Source organism: Manis pentadactyla, chromosome 6 (genome assembly GCF_030020395.1).
Source record: "Manis pentadactyla isolate mManPen7 chromosome 6, mManPen7.hap1, whole genome shotgun sequence".
Lineage (NCBI taxonomy): Eukaryota > Metazoa > Chordata > Mammalia > Pholidota > Manidae > Manis > Manis pentadactyla.
The window spans coordinates 44,372,872-44,396,970 of record NC_080024.1 but is presented as its reverse complement, the minus strand read 5'-3'; positions in this window follow the sequence as shown (position 1 = coordinate 44,396,970).

The following is a 24,099-nucleotide window of genomic DNA, read 5'->3' as shown; positions in this document are numbered from 1 at the left end:
TTTTCATTGTATTCTCTAATAATTCTTTGTATTTCTGTGGTGTCCATTGTGATTTTTCCTTTCTCATTTCTGATTCTGTTGATGTGTGTAGATTCTCTTTTTCTCTTAATAAATCTGGCTAGGGGCTTATGTGTTTTGTTTATTTTTTCAAATAACCAGCTCTTGGTTTCATTGGTTTTTTTCTATTGTTTTATTATTCTCAATTTTATTTATATCTTCTCTGATCTTTATTATTTCCTTCCTTCTGCTGACTTTGGGCCTGATTTGTTCTTCTTTTTCCAGTTTCAATAACTGTGACTTTAGACTTTTCATTTGGGATTATTCTTCTTTCTCTAAATGGGCCTGGATTGCTATATACTTTCCTCTTAGATATGCCTTCACTGCATCCCACAGAAGCTGGGGCTTTATGCTGTTGTTGTCATTTGTCTCCATATATTGCTTGATCTCTGTTTTAATTTGGTCATTGATCCGTTGATTATTTAGAAACATGTTGTTAATCCTCCATGTGTTTGTGAGCCTTTTTGTTTCCTTTGTACAATTTATTTCTAGTTTTATGCCTTTGTGGTCTGAAAAGTTGGTTGTTAGAATTTCAATCTTTTTGAATTTACTGAGACTCTTTTTGTGGCCTAGTATGTGGTCTATTCTGAAAAATGTTCCATGTGCACTTGAGAAGAATGTGTATCCTGCTGCTTTTGGGTGTAGAGTTCTGTAGATGTCTGTTGTCTATGTGTTCTAGTGTGTTGTTCAGCACCTCTGTGTCCTTACTTATTTTCTGTCTGGTGGATCTGTCCTTTGGAGTGAGTGGTGTGTTGAAGTCTCCTAGAATGAATGCATTGCATTCTATTTCCTCCTTTAATTCTGTTAGTATTTATTTCACATATGTTGGTGCTCCTGTATTAGGTGCATATATATTTATAATGGTTATATCCTCTTGTTGGACTGAGCCCTTTATCATTATGTAATGTCCTTCTTTATCTCTTGTTACTTTCTTTGTTTTGAAGTCTATTTTGTCTGATACAAGTACTGCAATGCCTGCTTTTTTTTCCCTATTGTTTGCATAAAATATCTTTTTCCATCCCTTGACTTTTAGTCTGTGTATGTCTTTGGGTTTGAGGTGAGTCTCTTGTAAGCAGCATATAAATGGGTCTTGCTTTTTTATCCATTCTATTATTCTGTGTCTTTTGATTGGTGCATTCAGTCCATTTGTATTTAGGGTGATTATTGAATGATATGTACTTATTGCCATTGCAGGCTTTAGATTCATGGTTACCAAAGGTTCAAGAGTAGTTTCTTTACTATCTAGCCACCTAACTTAACTCTCTTATTAAGCTATTATAAACACAGTTTATTGACTCTTTATTTCTCTCCCTTCTTATTTCTTCTCCTCCATTCCTTTTATGTTAGATGTTCTATTCTGTACTCTTTTGCATTTTCTTTGACTGCTTTTTTGAGTAGTTGATTTTATTTTTTGCCTTTAGTTAATATTTGATTGGTCTGCTTTCTGTGGTGTGATTTTATTTTCTCTGTTGACATCCATTTTGCCTTAGGAGTGCTTCCATCTAGAGCATTCCCTCTAAAATATCCTGTAGAGGTGGTTTGTGGGAAGCAAATTCCCTCAACTTTTGTTTTTCTGGGAATTGTTTAATCCCTACTTCATATTTAAATGATAATTGTGCTGGATACAGTATTCTTGGTTCAAGGCCCTTCTGTTTCATTGCATTAAATACATCATGCCATTCTCTTCTGGCCTATAAGGATTCTGTTGAGAAGTCTGATGATAGCTTGATGGATTTTCCTTTGTAGGTGACCTTTTCTCTCTCTCTGGCTGCCTTTAATACTCTGTCCTTGTCTTTGATCTTTGCCATTTTAATTATTATATATCTTGGTGTTGTCCTCCTTGGGTCCCTTGTGTTGGTAGATCTGTGGGCTTCCATGGTCTGAGAGACTATGTCCTCCCCCTGATTGGGGAAGTTTTCAGCAATTATTTCTTCAGAGACACTTTCTATCCCTTTTTCTCTCTCTTCTTCTTCTGGTACCCCTATAATGTGAATATTGTTCTGTTTGGATTGGTCACACGGTTCTCTTAATATTGTTTCATTCCTGGAGATCCTTTTATCTCTCTCTGCATCAGCTTCTCTGTGTTCCTGTTCTCTGATTTCTATTCCATTAATGGCCTCTTGCACCTCATCCAGTCTGCTCTTAAGTCCTTCCAGAGATTGTTTTATTTCTGTATTCTCCCTCCCTACTTGCTCCTTTAGCTCTTGCATATTTCTCTGCATGTCCATCAGCATAGTTATGACTTTTATTTTGAATTCTTTCTCAGGAAATTTGATTAAATCTATCTCCCCAGGCCCTCTCCTAGGGGTTGTCTTGGTAGTTCTGGACTGGACCAAATTCTTCAGTCTTTTCATGGTGATAGAGGTAGCTGTAGGCAGGTAGTGCATGTGTCAGCTGAGAGAACAAAGTCCTTTCCTTTTTGCTGGTCTCCTTGTCCTTCTCAACTGCCTGCATCAGTTACCCACACTCCTGGAGCAGCCTCTGGATTAATCCCCTAAGCTTCCATAGGTGGGGTCACTGTCAGGGTAGCCCAGAGCCCTGCAGGGAGTGGCAGCTGTGCTGGGTTTGCTCTCCTGTGAGAGTGGTGCCCCTTTCATGCCTTGCCCCAGTTTCTTCTGCTTGTGCCAGGCAACTGCATGCCAGTGGTGGCCTTTGGGTCTTGCCCGGGTGGCCACATGCCAGGAGAAGATTCTGGGCAGCTGCTGGGGGCACAGCCACTCCCAGGCCACCCCTCCACAGTCTCGGGCACACGCGGCCACTCTCAGGCCTCTGGATTGCTGTTTCAGGCACTGCATGAGCTGGGGGAATAACTGGCAGGCTGCTTATTGCCATGAGGGGCTTCAGAGCTGTGCTGTCACCCAGGGGGTTGGGCACCTGGAGTTCCCCGGGATTTCCAGCAGCTGGGTTGAGTGTGCCAGGATGATTCCATCCAGCTGTGAGGTCCCTGTCCCTTTAAGACTTTCAAAAAGCACTCACTTTTCTTTTGTCCCAGGAGAAGCAGTTGCAGGGACCCACTCACAGATTTTGCTTTTCCATTTCTAATATCCAGCACACCATGCACTGTGTGTTTGTGTTCCTGGTGCAGATTACTAGAGCTGATAATTTAGCAGTCCTGGGCTTTCTCTCCCTCCCCACTCCGACTTCTTTCCTCCCACCAGGGAGCTGGGGTGGTGGGAGCACTTGGGTCCCACCAGGCCGCAGCTTCTATCTTACCCCCTTCATGAGATGCTGAGTTCTCACAGATATAGATGTAGCCTAGCCATTTTACTGTATCCACTGGTCTCTCTTTTAAGAATAGTTGTATTTGTTGTACGTTCAAAAATATATATGGTTTGGGGAGGAGATTTCCACTGCCCTACTCATGCCACCATCTTGGCCCTCTTTATTTGTTTTTAAAACTCATTTTTAGTGTAGAAGAAAATTACTGTTTGGTTTTTCTTACACTTAGTCAACTTATAATATTTATCTTATTATATTTAATAGATTTTTAGTTGAATACTTTGAATTTTTTGTGATATCCTTCCTTTTGAGAGATTCTATGAGATTATGTTTAATATATTGTATTTCATAGAAATGCCAAAAATTATTGAATATTAGTGATAATAGAAATATTTTCCCAACTTATTTTCAGACTAACACATGTAGAATATAACCATATGTAGTTATGTGAAAAATTGACTGCTAATAATTTTTAATTATGTTCAGGGAGTTTCTTTTTTATTATGTTTTCATTATTGTTTTTATCAAGAATGGATACTACTGTTTATCAAGTGCCTTTTAGGAGGGTAGCATTCCCTGATGTAATTTTTATTTTTCTCCTTTAATTTTTTAATGAAATAAATTATTATGGTGAATTTCTAATACTGAACCACCTTTTCATTTCTTAAATAAGCCTGTTTAGGCACTGGATATTACAAACTGATTCATTCACTTTGGTATGCACTTAGATTTCTTTTAAGAACTGAAACAATTAAGTTACAGGGTCTGCCTATTTGGCCAATGTGCATAATGGGATAATCATGAAATTTTGACTCTCAGTGAATTGTAATAAAATTCTGACCTCATGATTTAGTAGCTATGTTACTTAGGCAAATTAGAATCTTTATTTTTAATTTTCTCATTTTTAGGTAGAGCTATTATGACTTGCTGTATAGAAAATTTTACAAGGTAAAATGTGAGAAGTTATATAAACCCTAGAAAGAGCCTGTGGTCTCAGTAAATGTTACTTTATCTGCTCCTGAGCTAACAAGTAAGGAGAGCAACATAACATACACACACACACACACATATATATATATATATATATACACATATGCTTGTAAGTGGATCAGGGTGGCCTTCCTCCTGAGTTACAATGGAAAAGTACACTGTGTATCCATAAATAGTAAGAGTGATATAAATATCACACTAAGTAAAATATTTTTGACTATTACTACTTTAATAATAGCAGGCACTAGTGAGTGAATCTTCTGGCTGAGGTACCTTTCCAGCAATCTGTCTCTTGCATATTTTGCATAACAGGACTGTTTGATCCAAACATGTGCTCTTGTCAGACCTTTCCCTGGACTCCTTATTTATAACTAGCCCATTGCCAGTGTGGTTCTCCTTACATATAATCTCTAAAACATATTTGCAGTTGAATTGTTACTGCCATTTCCTTCTCTAAATTTCTTTCCAGGACACATGGAAAGGAGAAAGGCCACTGTTTTTGCAGCCAAACATCCTCCGTGTCCAGACATTTCCTTTGGCAGTCAATATATTAAGTTTCTAAGTATGACGAGAATACATGTTACATATTGAATTGTGAAAGCAGCTACCAGCACCACGCTTATCATAAACCAGGTTTTAAATAGGTTAATAAATAATGGAAATAATGAGAATTCAATTATTTTTAAGTTATTTGTTTGGGAAATCTTAATACCTTAGAAAATTGGAAAAAGTGCTTCAATTGAAAATATAACTTATCCATCCATCCACTCATTCACTCAACAAATATTGATTGAGGCTTTGCTCTTTTCCAACACTGTGCAAGTAAGTCACTGTGAATATTGTGCTCATTGTAGCGTCCTGGCCCACACTGAGACTGCAGTCTGCTGAAGAGATGAATACTGAACACAACTCCAAAATTACTGAGAGTGATGGAGAAGTCCAATTACACAACTATATAATATATATACAATTATATGTGTTTATAATTATATGATAGGAAATATAAATTATATAATAGGAAATATAAACAGAAGTTTCACTTTTTATCTATAAGATTATAGGATTCAGTTCACTGAACTTCTTTTAATCTACTTTTATACTATTAATGTTCAAGCATAACAATTGAACTTATCATGATCAGATTTTGAATTTTGGATGATTAAATCATAATTCAAGATCTAATGTTAAATAAGCTTTTTATAAGCTCATCAAATACAAAATCAAGGGTGGTATGTGTTATCAGAGGCTAGCATTGTGATTCAGTTTGGAGATTGGGAGACCCTTTCCTCAGATAAACATCTCCTACCTTTTCATTAACAATATAATACCAAAAACACTTCTACTCAAAAGTAGATAGTCAAATCTTTAAAGCTACTCTAGCATAACCCATAAAATCCTGATCCTGACTAGACAAAAGTAACACAAAAGAGAAGGCAGAATATTATCAAATAATTAAAATATAATCCAAATAACAAATCATACTATGATTCAATGTAGAAAAAAATGAAGAAAAATTATCGATGAGTTTCACAGAGATTGAAGGCTTTAAATAGATAATTAAGAAAGGAAACACTTTTAGACCAGTTGGAATCTACAAGTTGAACACAAGTAACTCACTTCTGCCGAGACTAAGCAAGTGCAAATCTCTGGCAATAACCATCAACCTCCTTCACTGCTTTATTCCCATAATTTTCTGGCAACAGGTCCCTGGAGATCCATCAGCTTCTATCCACACAAATTCCACTATGACTACATGAGGAACTATTGATAAGATCTAAAAGCAACAGGTCGGAATCAGCCACATGAACATTTCCCACCCTCTTCCCATTGTTACACAGTAGGTAGAGCTCTTCCCATCACTTTCTACCCCTGTAAAATCCTCTCCAGAAGCAGCAGCCTTCAGGGAAAACAAGATTCTTAAAAGCAGAATCAACCTTCCCCCGAGGCAAGGGATTGCCAAGGCCTGGCTCTCCTTAGAAAGAGAAATGAAAAAGTATAGTGAACACAAAAAACAGTATTCGAATATACTCAACACACTCTCTTCTCACATCGATCTCTTTCATCAGCATTTTTAAATTCTGAAATATCTCCTATCAACAAAAAAACAAAAAAGTCTTCATCTACAATGAAATCTACATTGTCAAACTCATCCACCAGACGTTTTTTTAACCTACAGATTATTGACCTGACTTTGTATAAGAATAAACTTCAATAAAAAAAATCAATTGCTAACCTAATTGCTCAACTGTTTTCAACAGCTTTGATCAGCTCCTCTTTCAAAAATTCTTTTTCCTTTGCCTATGTAACAAACAATATTTTGATGCCACTCCTACCTCTGATCAGCTCTCAGCCTCCTCAACCCAATTGTTACAGTTCCTCAAGGATAGACTGTAAGCCTTTTTCTCACTTAACTCACTTAATACAGCATCAGTGACTAATCCAGCCAATTGGTACTGGAAACAATGTCTTCCAAATTCATATTTTTAGGCCCAGATAATTTTGGGTCATTCCAAACAGGTATATAGAACTACTACATGTATCTATATAGCTCCACTTCAGATGCATATCAAACTCAAAATGGCCAATGCCAAATTCCTGATTTCTCCCACCAAAACAAAACTATTGAATGAATGAAGAAAGCAAATCCCTCCTCACAAAAGGAACTACCTGTTTCTCTTCCAGTGTTTCCTATCTCCACACAATAATCATCCATATTCTAGTTGTATAAATTATAAAATAGAAACTAAAAATAATGTCTTCCTTACTCCCATAATCAATCAATTCTTCAAACTTCAATTCCTAAATATCTCTGAAATGCATTCACTCTTCATCCTGTCTCTCGCAACCTTAGTATGTATGGGTCACCATTTCCCCAAGGCTTGATCTCTGAATTGACTGATCTGTTTCTTCACATCTGCTCTTACTCTAACCCAACCCTTTCTTTATACCACCACCAGAGTAATAGTTTGAAAGCTAAAATTTCATCGCTAATTTTTTCCTTGCTTAGATATTCTTCAATGGATTTGCAGCCTACTGAGAATAAAGACATGTACCTTCACATACCATATAAGGTCTTACCTGGTTTTCCTCCTGCCTACATCTCCAGCTTTGCCTTACATTATCCATCATTGCTCTTTGTTGCAACTTCACTGACATTCCCTCTTTTCCTGAGAATGTCATGCTCTCTCCCACTACAGGGCTTTGGTACAACTCTTTATTCTGCCTAGAATGCTCCCTGTTACTTTCCCAACTTTGAAGAAGAGTTGTCAGTTCTCTTGGCTCTTGAATATTGCTCTAAATTTCATTTCCTGAAGGAAGACTTCCCAAACACCACAGACCAGGTAAAAAAACCTTTGTTAATAATATACTCTGGCAGAACATCATGTCAGTTCTTCTTAGCACTTAGCCTTGTCATGTATCAAATAATTTAAGTAATAATCTAATTATAATCTCTTTTTTCCAATACCTCTCTGAAATGGTAAGCACCATGACTGATTTTGCCACAATTATATAAGAGTCTTGTACAGGGAACTGGCATAAAATTGATGCTTAATATGTTTTTGTGGTACGAAAAACCAAGTGAATTAATTCTTTATTAGTGAAAACCAGCTCATTTGATTTAGGAAAAAAATTAAATGCATTTTTCCTCAATTTTATATTTTGACCTATATGGATACTTCTTGATCAAGTAAAATGGACTAAAAAAATGCTGATTTCTTACCTATGTACACCTTTTTTTTTTTTTTGGTATCATTAATCTACAATTACATTAGCAACATTGTTTGCTAGACTACCCCCATCATCATGTGCTCCCCACGTACCCCATTACAGTCACTGTCCATCAGCGTAGTAAGATGCTGTAGACACACTACTTGTCTTCTCTGTGTTGCACAGCCCTCCCCGTGCCCCCCTACATTATACATGCTAATAGTATTGCCCCTTTTTTTCCCCTTATTCCTCCCTTCCCACCCATCCTCCCCAGTTCCTTTGCCTTTGGTAACTGTTAGTGCATTCTTGGGTTTTGTGAGTCTGCTGCTGTTTTGTTCCTTCAGTTTTTTTTCTTTGTTCTTATACTCCACAGATGAGTGAAATCATTTGATACTTGTCTTTTTCCACCTGGCTTATTTCACTGAGCATAATGCCCTCTAGCTCCATCCATGTTGTTGCAAATGGTATGAATTGTTTTCTTCTTATGGCTAAATAATATTCCATTGTGTGTATGTACCACATCTTCTTTGTCCATTCATCTACTGATGGACAGTTAGGTTGCTTCCATTTTTCAACTATTGTAAATAGTGCAGTGATAAACATAGGGGTGCATCTGTCTTTTCCAAACTGGGCTGCTGCATTCTTAGGGTAAATTCCTGGAAGTGGAATTCCTGGGTCAAATGATATTTCTATTTTGAGCTTTTTGAGGAACCTCTATACTGCTTTCCACAATGGTTGAACTAATTTACATTCCCACTGGCAGTGTAGGAGGGTTCCCCTTTCTCCACATCCTTGCCAACATTTGTTGTTGTTTGTGTTTTTGATGGTGGTGATCCTTACTGGTATGAGGTGATATCTCATTGTGGTTTTAATTTGCATTTCTCTGATGATATAGCGATGTTGAGCATCTTTTCATGTCTGTTGGCCATCTGAAATTCTTCTTTGGAGAAGTGTCGGTCCAGATCCTCCGCCCATTTTTTAATTGGATTATTTGCTTTTTGTTTGTTGAGGTGCATGAGCTCTTCATATATTTTGGGTGTCAGCCCTATATTGGATCTGCCATTTATGAATATATTCTCCCATACTGTAAGATGCCTTTTTGTTCTATTGACCATGTCCTTTGCTGTACAGAAGCTTTTCAGCTTGATATAGTCCCACTTGTTCATTTTTGCTTTTGTTTCCCTTGCCTGGGGAGATATGCTCATGAAGAAATTGCTCATGTTTATGTCCAAGAGATTTTTGCCTATGTTTTTTTCTAAGAGTTTAATGGTTTTATAACTTACATTCAGGTCTTTGATCCATTTTGAATTTAGTTTTGTGTATGGGGTTAGACAATGATCCAGTTTCATTCTCTTACATGTAGCTGTCCAGTTTTGCCAGCACCAGTTGTTGAAGAGGCTGTCATTTCCCCATTGTATGTCCATGGCTCCTTAATCATATATTAATTAACCATATATGTTTGGGTTAATATTTGGACTCTATTCTGTTTCACTGGTTGTGGATCTGTTCTTGTGCCAGTACCAAACTATCTTGATTACTGTGGCTTTGTAGTATAGCTTGAAGTTGGGAAGCAAGATCCCCCCTGCTTTATTCTTCCTTCTCAGGATTTCTTTGGCTATTCAGAGTCTTTTGTGGTTTCATATGAATTTTAGAACTATTTGTTACAGTTAGTTGAAGAATGCTGTTGGTATTTTGATAGGGTTTTCACTAAATCTGTAGATTGCTTTAGGCAGGATGGCCATTTTGACAATATTAATTCTTCCTAGCCAAGAACATGGGATGAGTTTCCATTTGTTAGTGTCCTCTTTAATTTCTCTTAAGAGTGTCTTGTAGTTTTCAGGGTATAGGTCTTTCACTTCCTCGGTTAGGTTTATTCTTCAGTATTTTATTCTTTTTGAAGCAATTATGAATGGAAATTTTTTCTTGATTTCTCTTTCTGCTAGTTCATCATTAGTTTGTAGGAATGCAACAGATTTCTGTTTATTAATTTTGTATCCTGCAACTTTGCTGAATTCAGATATTAGTTCTAGTCGTTTTGGAGAGGAGTCTTTAGAGTTTTTTATGTACAATATCATGTCATCTGCAAATAGTGACAGTTTGACTTCTTCTTTACCAATCTGGATGCCTTGTATTTCTTTGCATTGTCTGATTGCTGTGGTTAGGACCTCCAGTACTACGTTGAATAGAAGTGGGAAGACTGGGCATCTCTGTCTTGTTCCCGATCTCAGAGGAAAAGCTTTCAGCTTCTCGCTGTTCAGTATGATGTTGGCTGTGGGTTTGTCATATATGGCCTTTATTATGTTGAGGTACTTGCCCTGTATACCCATTTTGTTGAGAGTTTTTATCATGAATGGATGTTGAACTTTGTTGAATGCTTTTTCAGCATCTATGGAGATGATCATGTGGTTTTTGTCCTCCTTTTCGTTGATGTGGTGGATGATGTTCCTATGTACATCTTACTAATGTTTCTGCAGGACTAGTCAGAAGCAGAGCAATAAAGAGCATTATAGAACTTGATACTGATATTTCTCTGTTTTCATAATACAAATTTCTGTTATCTATGACTTGAAATGTATTGTTGGCATATATATAAAAACACGTAAAATATAATGATAAAATATTTATGGGAGCTGGACCCTCCCTATCTCAAGTAGTGAAATTTTGATTCAGTGCTCTTTCTTAAATTTAAGAAAAGACATTTTTGATATCTTCTACAAACCAGTATGCCCAAAAGTGATAGCACATTTTATTTTAATTTAAATGTGACTAGAAAGACATAATGGGAATTCTCAGGCAATGCTTCACTATGCTCTTGAGATAGCACTTGATTTTAATTTCAGTTGGTAAAACTTGAATATTGCTGGTTGACTTACCAGGCACCATGTTGGAAACACAAAAAAAAATGGAAAGACATCATATTAAGTGGTTTATATCATTTATGGTAGTTACTGACAACTCTGAGTCGTTTTAGCAAGCCTTAATAAAATAAAGGCCACTGATAAACAATCTGTATCTATAAGGCTATACAGTTAATATCCCATCATAATCAATTCTTAGGAAATCAGTGTATAAATTCAATGCATATGTAGTATCCATAAGGTGTAAATGTGATTCTTAATTATCACATAAGATATCAAAATTTATTTTATATTTTTCTTTTAAAATATTTATTAGGTATTTATTACTGTAAGATTATCTATTAGTCATGAGATTCTCAGCTGAGTATGTCTCATAATGTAATACAGAAATTATGATGTGCCACTTTACTGCTAATCTCATCAAATCAAAGTTTGTGTTAGTTTCCAACTTCTTTTTTTTAAAGCTATAAAAATGATTACATTGGAAGAAACACTAAGACCAGATTACGAGCACTTTCAAATGAGAAAATGGCAAATTCACACTTAGGTCACAAACTGAAGACCTCTTCATTTGTTCAACAAATAAATCTGTGAGATACTACACTGGTAGCTAAGAACGTTCCCATGTTTTAGGTCTCCAGGACTTCTTTAACCACTAGTTGCAGGTATGTGCCCTAAACAACATTTCTCTTATTCCCCCAGCCCCTAGCCCTGGCATCTACTCTCTTGTTTTTTGGAGGTCAGTTCTTTTTAGATTCCACATATAAGAAATATCATACAGTATTTGTCTTGTTCTGTCTGACTTATCTCACTCCACATTATGCCCTCAAAGTCCATCCATATTGTTGCAAATGGTAAAATTTTCTTTTCTCTCCTGGCTGAATAGTATTCCATTGTACATATAAATATACCACATATTCTTTATCCACTCATTCATTGACAGACACTTAAGTTGTTTCCATATCTTGGCTCTTGAATAATGCTATACATTAAACTTGCTAAGAGACTAGGTCTTAATTGTTCCCACCACTAAAAGAAATGATAATTATGTGATAATGCAGAGATGTTAGCTAATGTTTAATGGCAATCATTGCAATACTAAAGTATCAAATCAGTATGTGGTACCCCCAAATCTTGATAACATATAATTGTAATAACATATAATCATGTTATACGTCAGTCAATTATATCTCAATGAAAATAAAAGAACACTTTTTAAAGAGGTTTCTAAAAAGCACACACACATAATTTCCAACCTCAGAGAGCTTAATCTAGTTCTCTCTTCAAGAACATTAATTCCAATTTTGGTAAATCCCATCATATAGAGATTTATCTTTTACCCTCAGTGATTGAACTTGAATTATGATTATTATTATACTCATATAGTATTTGAGGTTGACATTTAATAGTTCAGAGTATATACACCAAACATACAAAACAAAAGTTTTGATTTCTCATTAGTTGCTTGTGTCATTTTTTTCGAGTATATTAAAAATGTATCTCATATGTACATAAAGTAAAATACAAAATAGATATGTGCTTAGAAAGGAGATGGTTTTTCAATTCCTTTCATAGCAAGACTTCATATTTTAAATAACTCTAAGTCATTTATGAAAGCAAATTTTGTCATCTATTTTTCCTCACTATTTATACACCTTCTTGATCTCATCCCACAGGTTGGCAGGACTCTGCATGGTTATGGTGTTGGAGAGAAGTATTCATGCTGCTGGAGTGGAGCATGAATGAACAGGGTGTGCTCCAGGATCTGCAGAAGTGTTTTTCTTGAACTGTGTCGACTGTTCTTTAATGCCAACTGACTCATACAAAAGCACACTTGCTTCCAGACAAGAGGGGGTAAAGTGTTTATTCCCCATCCATGTTATTTTAGTGAATTTGGAAAACCATATGTCCTTTCCAAGAACATAGAGTTTATCATAGAGTATCTTGCATTCAGATGACTCTTATTTGGATATAGATAGAAGTGCTTCCTGCACAACTACTACTGTAGATGAAGTCATAGCACAGTCAGTCTTTACACTCTTCCCTTTGTGTTGTAATTGTCAATGCCATGAGAGCCTCTAATCTGACCCCACTATTTCAGGAAGTTCCTTAAGGACAGGGACTATACATTACTTGTATTTATATTACCAGCTTTTAGCAAACATTTGGTTTTTATTGGCACTTTAAAAATAACCCTGCAGTGCTTCTTAAGTTGGGCTGCACAATGGAATCAGCTAGGGAGTTTTCAGAAAGATCCCACCCAGATCATTGCTCAGATTAAATAAACCAGAATCTCTGGAAGTGAGATGCAAGCATCTGTATTTCTTAAATCTCCCCTGTTTATTTCAATCAACTAAATTTGTAAAACACTTCAGTAGAGGTACCTGAAGAATGCAGTTATTTTCCTAATATGTCTTAAAAAGAAAAAGCTAAGCTGATTTCAAGAACTGATAATAATGAAGGTAACTAATTTAAATAGACAGAATATCCTTACAGAATGATCAATATTTCAGTTCCTCAGTCCTGATAACTTGGATATTTTCGTATCAAAAAAGGAAAATATACATGATTGAAAAGTTGTACAATGTGATAGAAAATACATTAAACCTGAAGAAACTTCCTGAGTTTTAGAGACCTTTGCCATAAAGTAACAGTGCTTCTCAGTTTCCTCACCTGTAAAATGGCCAGCTTGGACTGGATGATCTCTCTGAGTCTCTCCAGCCCCACAATTTTATAACTGGTTTAAGGAGCATCCTAAATGATAACTTTAGTCAGTTTCTAAAATGTACAACTTTTCATTTTGAGGGAGTATCCTTGATAATTATGATGAAATATGCCTTGTTGGCAAATAAAAATTGTTTGTTTTATATTTAAGAGCTCTATTATTCAAGAAAAATAAGTCTAAAGTCCTTTAATTTTGATGAAGTGTTTTCCTTGGCTCAAATTCTGTAAGCTCTAGTCCAGATACCAAAATCCCTGCCCACGATCTACATGATAATTCCAATAGTGTTGGCTGTCATGCTCTGTAAATCAGAGTTCATGAAATGAGATTGTGTTTGATGAAGAAAGTGCTTTGCCAACTAAAGAGAACTGCAACAATTAACTCTAAATGCCATCAATAATCTGGGAGAAATGATATGGACTAGACTTATGGTTCAGAATTACCACAGTAAGCAAAATATCAAGTCTGTTGTTGAAACTTTCACTTTGAACTTTACCATCTCGTTCAATACTTCCATCATTGTTGATGGGGTTAAGTGCTTAGTATCTGGTAATACCAATCCAATGTTCTACTTTGTTCTCAGTACCTTCACGTATATCTTAGTAGTTTTTAAAAATTTTGTGAAGCACAGAACATTATTTGATTTTTTTACATTGAGAAAACTAAGGTCAAAATAAATTCAATGACTTGTTCTATGTCAGTGGCAGAGCCAAGGCTTGTGTCCTAGACACACGACTTCAAGTCCAGGGTGATTTGTGCTCTGCCTTCCTGTCATAACAAGGTATATTATTCATCAAGTTGCTCCTTTTATATACTTTTTTAATTGACTCAGCTTTTAATTTGATTTACAGTGACTATTCAGTTCTTGTCAGCATAGAATGGGACTGAAAAGGTTTGCACACTCATGTTTGGAAATCACTTGAGACAAATGGCATATCACAATGATAGATGTGAGTGATGTTAAGTGGGAGCAGAAGAACCAAATTTTGAGACCAAATAGAGGAACTCTAGTTTCAGTGGTGCCATCACATGACTGCATCTTCTTGGGCAAGTACAATCACTCTGGATTGCAGTTTACTCAACAGTTAAGAAAATGTGTGTAGGTTGAGAATTTCTGGTACTTCTTCATCAATCGCTAATTGTAATATGAATGTAACTATCTTAGTAAGATACAGTAGATGGTATTCAAAATGACTAGGTTGTCATTTTTCATTGTTTTTCTACCTTCCATATAGAATAGAATTCAGCTAATATTCTTTTTCTATAGTGAATGTTGTAGTCCCCAGACAATATTTCCTTGAGTAGATGTGTTAGGCAGGAAAATAGATATGAGTGGGGTGGAAAGAGAATAAGGTCAGTAAAGCCCACTAGAAAGGAATCAGATTTAACCAGTTAAAACTAGAAAGCCAGAAAAGACTCAGAGTTAATCAGTTAATCAGTTAAAGCTCAAAAGGTCAGGAACAACTTGGCCTTGAATGTTCGAATATTCTCCAGAAAGGAAAAATATCTGAGCACAGCCCATGTCTTCGTTGTGTCAATTAGATCATGCCAGTGTAAGATTTACTCTACTCTGCTAAAAGGCCCACCTATAAACAGCATAATAAAGACAGGAAGATTCCATCTTAAAGCTAAAATGGCATTTTAAAAAACCCAAGAACTTAAGAAGTAAGATTTTTAACATACTCTTTAGCAAACAGACAATAACTCAGCCCACCTTGGAGGAAGGGCGGGAAGTCTTAATTGATAATGTCCCCAAACCAAGAAGCTGCTATCCTGGAAGGGGACCAGACCATTAAATTTCTTGTGTTAAGCTAATTTTGCAGAATTACCTGGAGTACTGATACTACTAAACAAGTCCACACCCCTAGCCCTTTGTCACATTCCTGAAAAATCTTTAAAAGGGGGAACCCCCAACCTCTCTCTGGGGTCGCCTGCACTTTCTAAGTGCAGTAACCTAACCTTAAACTTTCTCTCTCCAACCTTTCAGGGTGCCTCTCCTCCCTGAGGAGGAGTTAAGAAACTTGAAATAAAACTTTTACTGCTTCACTACTGTGTCTCTGCCCTTCAATTCTTTGTTGCAGCGGGGAAAAGAACCGAGGAAAATACACAATGCCTCTCCCCCAATAGATGTTTAAAGTAATAATTAAAATATCTGTTGTGCCTTTCAAAACCATTAGTCAGTAATTGAAATCTTTTTTTGTGTGTTTTGACCAAATTGCTAGAAATGAGTACCATATACCTGATTTCCCTATTTTCATTTGCAATCAGTTGTTTGCATATTGCCTAAATTATATTCCACTTCCCTTGAGCTAATAATATTAAATATTGAACAACCTTACAGATTTATATGTCACATTCTAATATTCCAATTATATTGGTATTAATAAGCTATCTGTATCTAAAGAGCTACACAAAATATCATTGTGGCAGAAAGAATTCTAAGATAACTCCCAAAATATCCTATCCTAATCTTTAACTATGAATAAAATAGATATTACTCCCATGACTAGGTCATGTTATGTGGCACAGTTGATTCTAAGAAAGAGATTATTAATTTGCAATCAAAATATAAGTTGGTCAGGGGGACGGTAGTTCAGGATGGAAAATATAGTCAATGATTCTGTAACATCTTCTTATGTTGATAAATAGTACCACATTAGAGGGGGGTGAGGTTTTAATAATGTGGGTAACTGTTAAACCACAATGTCGTACATGTGAAACCAATATAAGATTGTATATCAATGATACTTCAATTAAAAAAGAGAGAGGGATTATTCCCGTGAGCTTGACCTAGTTACAAGAGTCATTTGAAAGTCTAGAGTTTTCTGAGGTTGGTTACAGAAGAGGAAATTAGAAATTCAAAACACAAGAAGGGTCTGACATACCATTGATGGTTTGAACATGAAAGAGACTACTTGGCAAAGAATGTGAGTGACCTCCAGGAGGTGAGAGCAGCTCTTTGTTGGCAGCTAGCAAGGAAGTGAAGACCTCAGTCCTACAACTGCAACTGGAGGAAAGATTTTAGAAGTTGATTGTACTAGATTAAGTGGCAAGTAAAAAGGAAGTCTGGATAGAAAGATGTAATAGAAACTGGTCCTAATGGTCTCCTGACTACCAGTCAGCACATTTAATAATAATAACTAACACTTATCACCTGTTTCTTAACATTATGCTAGGACCTGTTCTTTATATATATTAACTCATGTAATTTTCACAAAAAAACCTTTGAGATAGATGCTATTGGATTTTTCCATTTTACAGATGAGGGATCTGAGACAAAGTTGCTAAAATGACTTACCCAGGGTTATACAGCTAACAGAGGAATTTGAAACCAAAAATGTCTTAAATGCCAATATTTACATTTTATCACTGCTACATTTTCTGGCCTATGCTTGCTTTTCCCCTTTGTGTATTTTAAGAAAATTGGCTATGGTATATAAAGAAACGCATTCTATGCATGGTATTTATGGAGATGTGGATGATGATAATTCTGTGTTAATACTTTAGTAGGAGAGGAAATGGCAATATGAAAATACAGATTGGCCCAAGCACAAAGCTGGTGAACTAAAAAGGTTATTCACTTTTTTTGAAAATTCATTTGAAAAACTAATAAGCAAATATTTCTTTGTGGGTGAATTTTCCTGTGAGCCTTTTTAAACCCTGAAATATTTTGACTATCCAAGGCAACATTCAATATGCCAATTATTTCAAAAACCATGTAGTTTATAACTCTGAGTTGTCATTTAAAACTAGTTCCCACAGTTTATCATTCACACACCACAAACTTGAGTACTCTTTTCCAAATTTAGCTGTGGTTTCTTTCATCTTCCTTTTAATAGTGGGATCTATAGAAATTATTTGTCAATTTGTTTTTTTCAGGACAACAATATGTGATTGCACTAACCATGTAAGCAAGATTAAAAGGCTGATTATTGTAAGAAAAAAAACAGCATTTTATGTAATGCTTGCCTATGATTCCTGATTGTACTGAAGTGATAAAAGAAACATGAAATTGATTAATAATTAGTGATTTTTTTTTCAACTTTGTCCTTAGCCATCAATATTCATGGAACTCACCCTTCTTTCATCAACTAAGTTCACAGAGCTGGGAAAGCACACTTACTGACCCCTCCATCCACTTGGCCTCCCAGGCACTAGACTTTCATGTATTTTGATGTATCTTATTCCGAGACAGGCTTACACTCTTTGTTGAAAGAGAAAAGTTTTCATTAATTAGCATTTGTGTGTTGAATTTAACTGAAGGCTGGAAAGATCCAAAAGAAGTAAGGCCACCAAAGCTGGCATAAAAATTTAGAGGTACTGACCTACTTAAATGACAGTGGTTTGTAATAGTAAATTATTTTTATTCTAAAACATCTATGGAAATAAGTAAAATTTGAATAATTTGTTTGTATTTCTCAAATGAAAGCTCTTTGAACATAAAAACATCTGTAATTTAGTTGAATTTGATGGTGTTCCTTTGATTCAGGAAACCCCTCATGTGGATTTCTAATGTTTTCATTGTTTTTAAGTTTCCTTTACACATCTAGTTGAACCAAAGAATTCAGCAATTTTAGGAAAAACCAAGGAGGTTACATGGTTTTATTAGACATTCTTCTTTAGTTATTTTGTTTCTAATGATCGTGGCTGTATGTAGTCACTTTCAACAGGCGTATTTATTTTCTTTTGTCTTTCTCTGTCTTCTCAAAGATCTCACAATTTTCTAAGATGGATACCTAATGGTTAAATTACAAGCCAACACCTAAAATGAAAGTTGAATACTTTAATGCTTTAGATTTTCAATCTCCTGCAAAGGTGGGGCACAAGTAGTTTCCTATACCATGAAATATCTAATTTTATATGTGCAATGTTTAATAAATATCACCTAAGTGGCCTCTCAGCTGTCTGTGCATAGGTAAGTAATCTGATGTGAAATGTTTACTAGTGCTCAACAAAATTTGCTATTTTTTATACTGGAAATTACTTTGGAATTTTTCTTGTGAGAGGATACCTCAGGGCATATTGTTTTCTTCAGCCAATGAAAGGTGATAAAAAGTGCATGCCAGCTACTAGTGAGAACAGTTACAATTGTCCAATTCCCTATATTCTCCTCAGCTGACACAGGGAACTCTAGAGCCTCATGTTGATGTAACAGCAGAGGCTCTATCAGTCAGATCCTCTGAGTGACCGTGATCAGCAAAGCCCGTCCCTACCAATCTGCAGTGATATGTAGCATAAAAACACAATAAACCTATTGTTTTAAGAGTTCTTTGTATGTTCTGGATACAAGTCTTTTACCAAACATGTGATTTGCAAGTATTTTCTCCCAGTCTGGCTTGTCTCTGCACTCTCTTAACAGTATCTTTCGCTGAGCAAAAGTTCTTAGTTTTAATTAAGTGCATTGTTTTTCTTTCACTGATGGTGCTTTTGGTGATGTATGTACCTAAAAATTTGAAACCAAACCCAAGGTCATTCAGATTGTCTCCTATTTTTCTAGAAGTTTTATAGCTTTGCATTTTACATTTATATTTCTTGTCCATTTTGAGTTGATTTTGTGTAAGACATGAGATCTGTATGTAGGCCCATATTTTTAAATAAGTTTACCAATTATTTTAATATCATTTGTTGAAAAGACTATACAATCTCCATTGAGTTGCCTTTGTACTTTTGTCAAAAATCATGTAATTATACCTGTGTGGGTCTACTTTTGGGCTCACTATTCTGTACCATTAATCAATGTGTTATTTTTGTCAATACCAAACTATTTTTTTATCATCCATGTTTTTGTGTGTTGTTCATTTCTTTTCATTGGTAAGCAGTATTCCATTGCCTGGATGTAAGCAGTTAGTTCATCATTAGTTGATAGACATGTGGGTTGCTTCTAGTTTTGCAATGTGGCTATCAATATTTGTTTACAAATTTTTATGTGAATGAAAGTTTTCATTTCACTTGGGTAAATACTTAGGAGTGGGATTGCTGGGTCATAAGGGAAGTGTATGTTTACCTTTATAAGAAACTTTCTGTTTTGCAAAGTGGCTGTGCCACCTTGCAGTCCTGCTAGCAAATTGTGAGGGTTCTACTCACTCCGCATGCTCACCAGCATTTGGTATTGTTAGTTTTAAAAAATTTTTGCTATCCTAATATGTATGTAGTAGTATCTCATTGTGACGAGCAATGCTGAGCATCTTTTCATTACTTATTTGCTGTCCCTATTATTTTGGTGATGTGTCTGCTCAAATCATTTTTTTGTTTGTTTGTTTTGTTAAGGTGTCATTGATACACACTCCTGTTCCGTTAGGTCTGCTCTTTTCTCCAGGTGTATGCAGTCTGGCACAGCCTTCTTTTCTGTTGCTCTTTTAGGATTAGTTGTATTAACTATATTTTCGTATTATATGTGGTTTTGGAAGGAGTTCTCGGTCTCACCTCTCACACCACCATCTTTAATCCTTTCCCCAATACCAAACTATTTTAATTCAGTAGTTTTATAATAAATCTTGAAATCTGGTAATGAGAGTATTCTAACTTTATTCTTCTTCTATATAACTGTATTGGCTACTGTAAGTCTTTTGCATTTCCATATAAATTTTAGAATTCTTTTTTATAACTACAAAAATCTTGTGGATATTTTGATTGAATTATTGATTACTCTGTAGATCAGCCTGGGAAGAACTGATATCTCAACAGTATTGAATTTTTCAATCCATGTGTTGTAACCTGCCTAATAGACTCTGTATCTTCCTAAGGTCATCAGGAAAGAGGGAGGAAGAGCTCAAATGAAAATCTTCTTGCACTCCTCAGATCATCTACACTAACTCCTCCAATTTAAGAGGGAAATCACAACTGAGAACTATTGGGGAGGGTCCACCCACTCTGTACCTTTTTGGCTACCACTCAAATTCTGAAGTTATATAGAGTTATTAGCATTCCACAGGTCTTGGGAATGGGAGAGAAGGAACAACCACTCCCTCTCCAGATAGCATGAGACAAAGTCCTCACAGCACCCCTACACAGAGGTCAATGGTGGGAAGGGACTACAGGCCTACCAAGACAGAGAAGATAGGGGCCCCCATGGCTCAGGTTGGGGCCAGGGGATACATGGTAAGACTAATAAGTCTGAAGCCCCGAGTAAGGGTTACTCGGTAAGGCCTATTTAAGTCTGAAACCCAGTGGGTACATGGTAAGGAGTGCTTAAGTTCAGAACCCCCTCTGGGGTTCAAGCAGAAGATGCCTTGCCAGGCCCAACAAGATTTTGAGTCAGATGAGGGGGATACCCCCTTCCTCCCACTCTCCTCTGCTCTGTCTGCAGATGGGTAACCATGCTTCCATCCCACCAGATTCCCCTCTCAGATGCATCCTGCAGAACTGGGATAAGTTCGATGCCCCAGTTCCATGAGAAAAAGATGTTGATTTTCCTCTCAAATACAGCCTGGCCTCAATATAAGCTACACGACTAGTAGGCCTGGCCAGAATATAGGACTATTAATTGCAATACTATCCTTCGATTAGACTTTTTTGCCAACAGAAAGGCAAATGGACAGAGGTCTCTACATCTACTTAGACTTACATAAGACTTGTAAATTAGACCCAGCAATCTTAGCAGATCTTAGCTGATCTCCATATAGGAGAACCTTTGGTTAATTTCTCCCAGGCTTTTCCCCAAAAGAATAAAAGAAGCTCAAGCATTCTGCCCACTGCGGTAAGACCTCCCCCGACCCCTAAATACCAAGAGAGTGGAACCAACTAGAACCCAACTGGAATTGTAATGCAGGGGTTGGGCAAGAAGCCACATGCTCCTATGCCTGGTGGAGGGAATTAAAGTCAGCAGATCCAAGCCTATAAATTGTACCAAACTAGCAACTATTGATCAAGGGCCACAAGAGAATCCCACTGCCTTTCTAGAAAGGCTACAGGAGGCCCTCATGAAACACACCAGCCTTGATCCAACCACACCAGAAAGGCAATGGATCCTAACGGATCAGTTTCTCACCCAAGCAGCCCTGGACAAAAGGAGAAAATCACAAAACTGGCATTAGGCTCAAGTACCCTGTATCAGACCTCCTAAAGGCCCTTTCCTTGGTCTTTTATATTCGAGATCTAGAGGAGAAAAGGAAAGTTCGGAGAACAGAGAAGCATGATGAGAAGTAACAAACCCAATTACTGACTGCTTTACATGCCCACCAGCCATCTCCCAGTAGCTCAGGGCAGACCCTTTCTGGAGACTATCATCTCAGCAGTACGCCTGGCCATTGTCAAAGGGAATGCCCAGAACAGAGGCAACCTCCCAAAAAGCCCACCCCAGTTGCAGGAAAATTGGCCACTGAAAGAGAGACTGCCCAGAGGGCAGATGGGCCCTCAGATCAGAATCCCAACCTGTAATAGCTTTCAACTAGAGGGCCCCGCTCTGTGGCCGGCTCCCGGAACCAACACTGCAATTGAAGGGATGGAGCCAACGGCTACTCTGGATGTGGCAGGTGGACCTTAAATGTTCTCAGAGTTCTGGGAGCTGCCTACTCTGTGTTGAACCCTTTCTCTGGATCTCTGTCCTCCAAGTCCTGTGAAATAGTGGGGGTAAATAGGATCCTCAAAGTTAGGAAGTTTTCCCATGCCCCTCCCATGGTGCCTATGGGAATAAACTTTTTTTTATCTTGCCTTCTTTGTAATGCCAGAAAACCCTACACCCCTCTTAGGAAGGGACGTGGCCAGGCTGTGACACAGTTCATCCGAGGTCCATGGTCCTACAGGCTATAAATGAAGTCATGATTCCAATCTACTCTATGGTCAACTCTTCAGTGGTTTCAGTTCTAGCCTTAAAAGATGCCTTCTTGTGCATCCCTCTAAGCCCCTCCTCACAATACCTATCTGCCTTTGAATGGACTGACAAAGAGGGAACACAGCAACTTACTTGGACAGTGTTGCCTCCAGTGTTTGGAGAGAGCTCCCACGCTCTCACTTGTTTGGACAAGCCCTAGCAAAGGACCTAAGGGACCTAACTCTTGAGGAGGGTATACAATATGTAGATGACCTGTTAATCTGCTCCCTTTCCAAGGAATTAGGGATCCAACACTTACTTAAAACTTTAAACCTTCTTGCTGAATGTGATCACAAGTTGTAAAACCTCAAGCCCAATCACTCAGGCAAAGAGTTCAATACCTAGGCCTTGTTTTAACACCAGAGAGAATACAGACCATTCTACATATCCCAGCCCCAACCACACAGAAACAACTGCTGGCCTTCCAGGATTTACTGGATACTGCAGGCTATGGGTTCTTGGATATGAGGAAAAAGTGAAACTCCTATACCAGGCTTTAAGAGAAAGAGAACTGATAGGGACCCCCCATCCTGGAGCCAGAATCTAGAACAAGCTATTAATCAGCTTAAGTCTTACCTTGCCCTATTGCATCCTCTAGAATCCAGGACATACAGTACCACATGATGATCTTATGAGGATGCTAAACCATCCTCACTCGTGATTCAGGCCCACTGGACCTCTAGACCTCATCAGCCAAAACTTTCAGTTCCTGACAGCTCTCAGACAGACAGCAAGAGAATGAATTCCCTGTACAGCACAATGCCCCACCTCAGCAGGAAGTAGCTACAAAAGAAACTCTTCTGCCCTTTTCCCCACATTAGGGGTCTCAAAACTCTTGAAGGTGTAGTATTAGAGTAGGTGGATAGCTAGACATGAACCAGCAGCAGGCAGGAGAAGACTATTAGGAAAAGCACAGAAGAACCTCTAGCTAAAGTCACCTGGGTCCCTCAGCAAAAAGCCCCAAGCTTTGCTGCCAGTGCATCCTGTATTGACACCACAGTGAGTCCAGACTTGCACAGATAACAGGAAATGGTGAGATTTGACTGCTATATGACCTTTTATTGGGGCTAATTGACTAGTAGAGGCAAATAACCAAAATGGGCATGCACGCAACATAAAACTCAAATAGTGCATTCGGCATCTACCCAGATACTTTCAAGGAACAGTGCATGTGGTGGCTAACAATAGCTCTACCTTAAGGAGGGACAGAGGAGAGGATAGAGAATGGAGAACCAAAATAACATAAAAAACCTCAGCTTGTAACCAGACAAGGTACTTGAATCTTCTAGAGTTGTAATCTTGGACCCTTCCAAATATACTTCCACTTTAACCTAATAAACTCCTTGCTGCTTCTACTTGCTTTCTGGTCTTTCAACTGCATTCTTTCCTCCAAGAAGTCAAGGACCAAGAAGGCGCAAAGCAGTCTACCACAAAACATGGACATGGAAATACATTTTTTCCATTTATTTAGCTATTATTTGATTTCTTTCATCAATAACTTGCATTATTTCACATATAGATTCTGTATATATGCTGTAGATTTAAAAATTATTTCATTTTTATTTGGGTTGCTATTGTAAATACAATTTTTTTTTTAATTAGAAATTCCAATTGTTAGCTGCTGGTACATAGAAAACAAATGGCTTCTGTTACTTTAAACCATTGAACTTTGGGGATTATTTGTTACCACTGGACCATCTTGATGAATATGAAAATTGTACTATGAGAAAAGCATT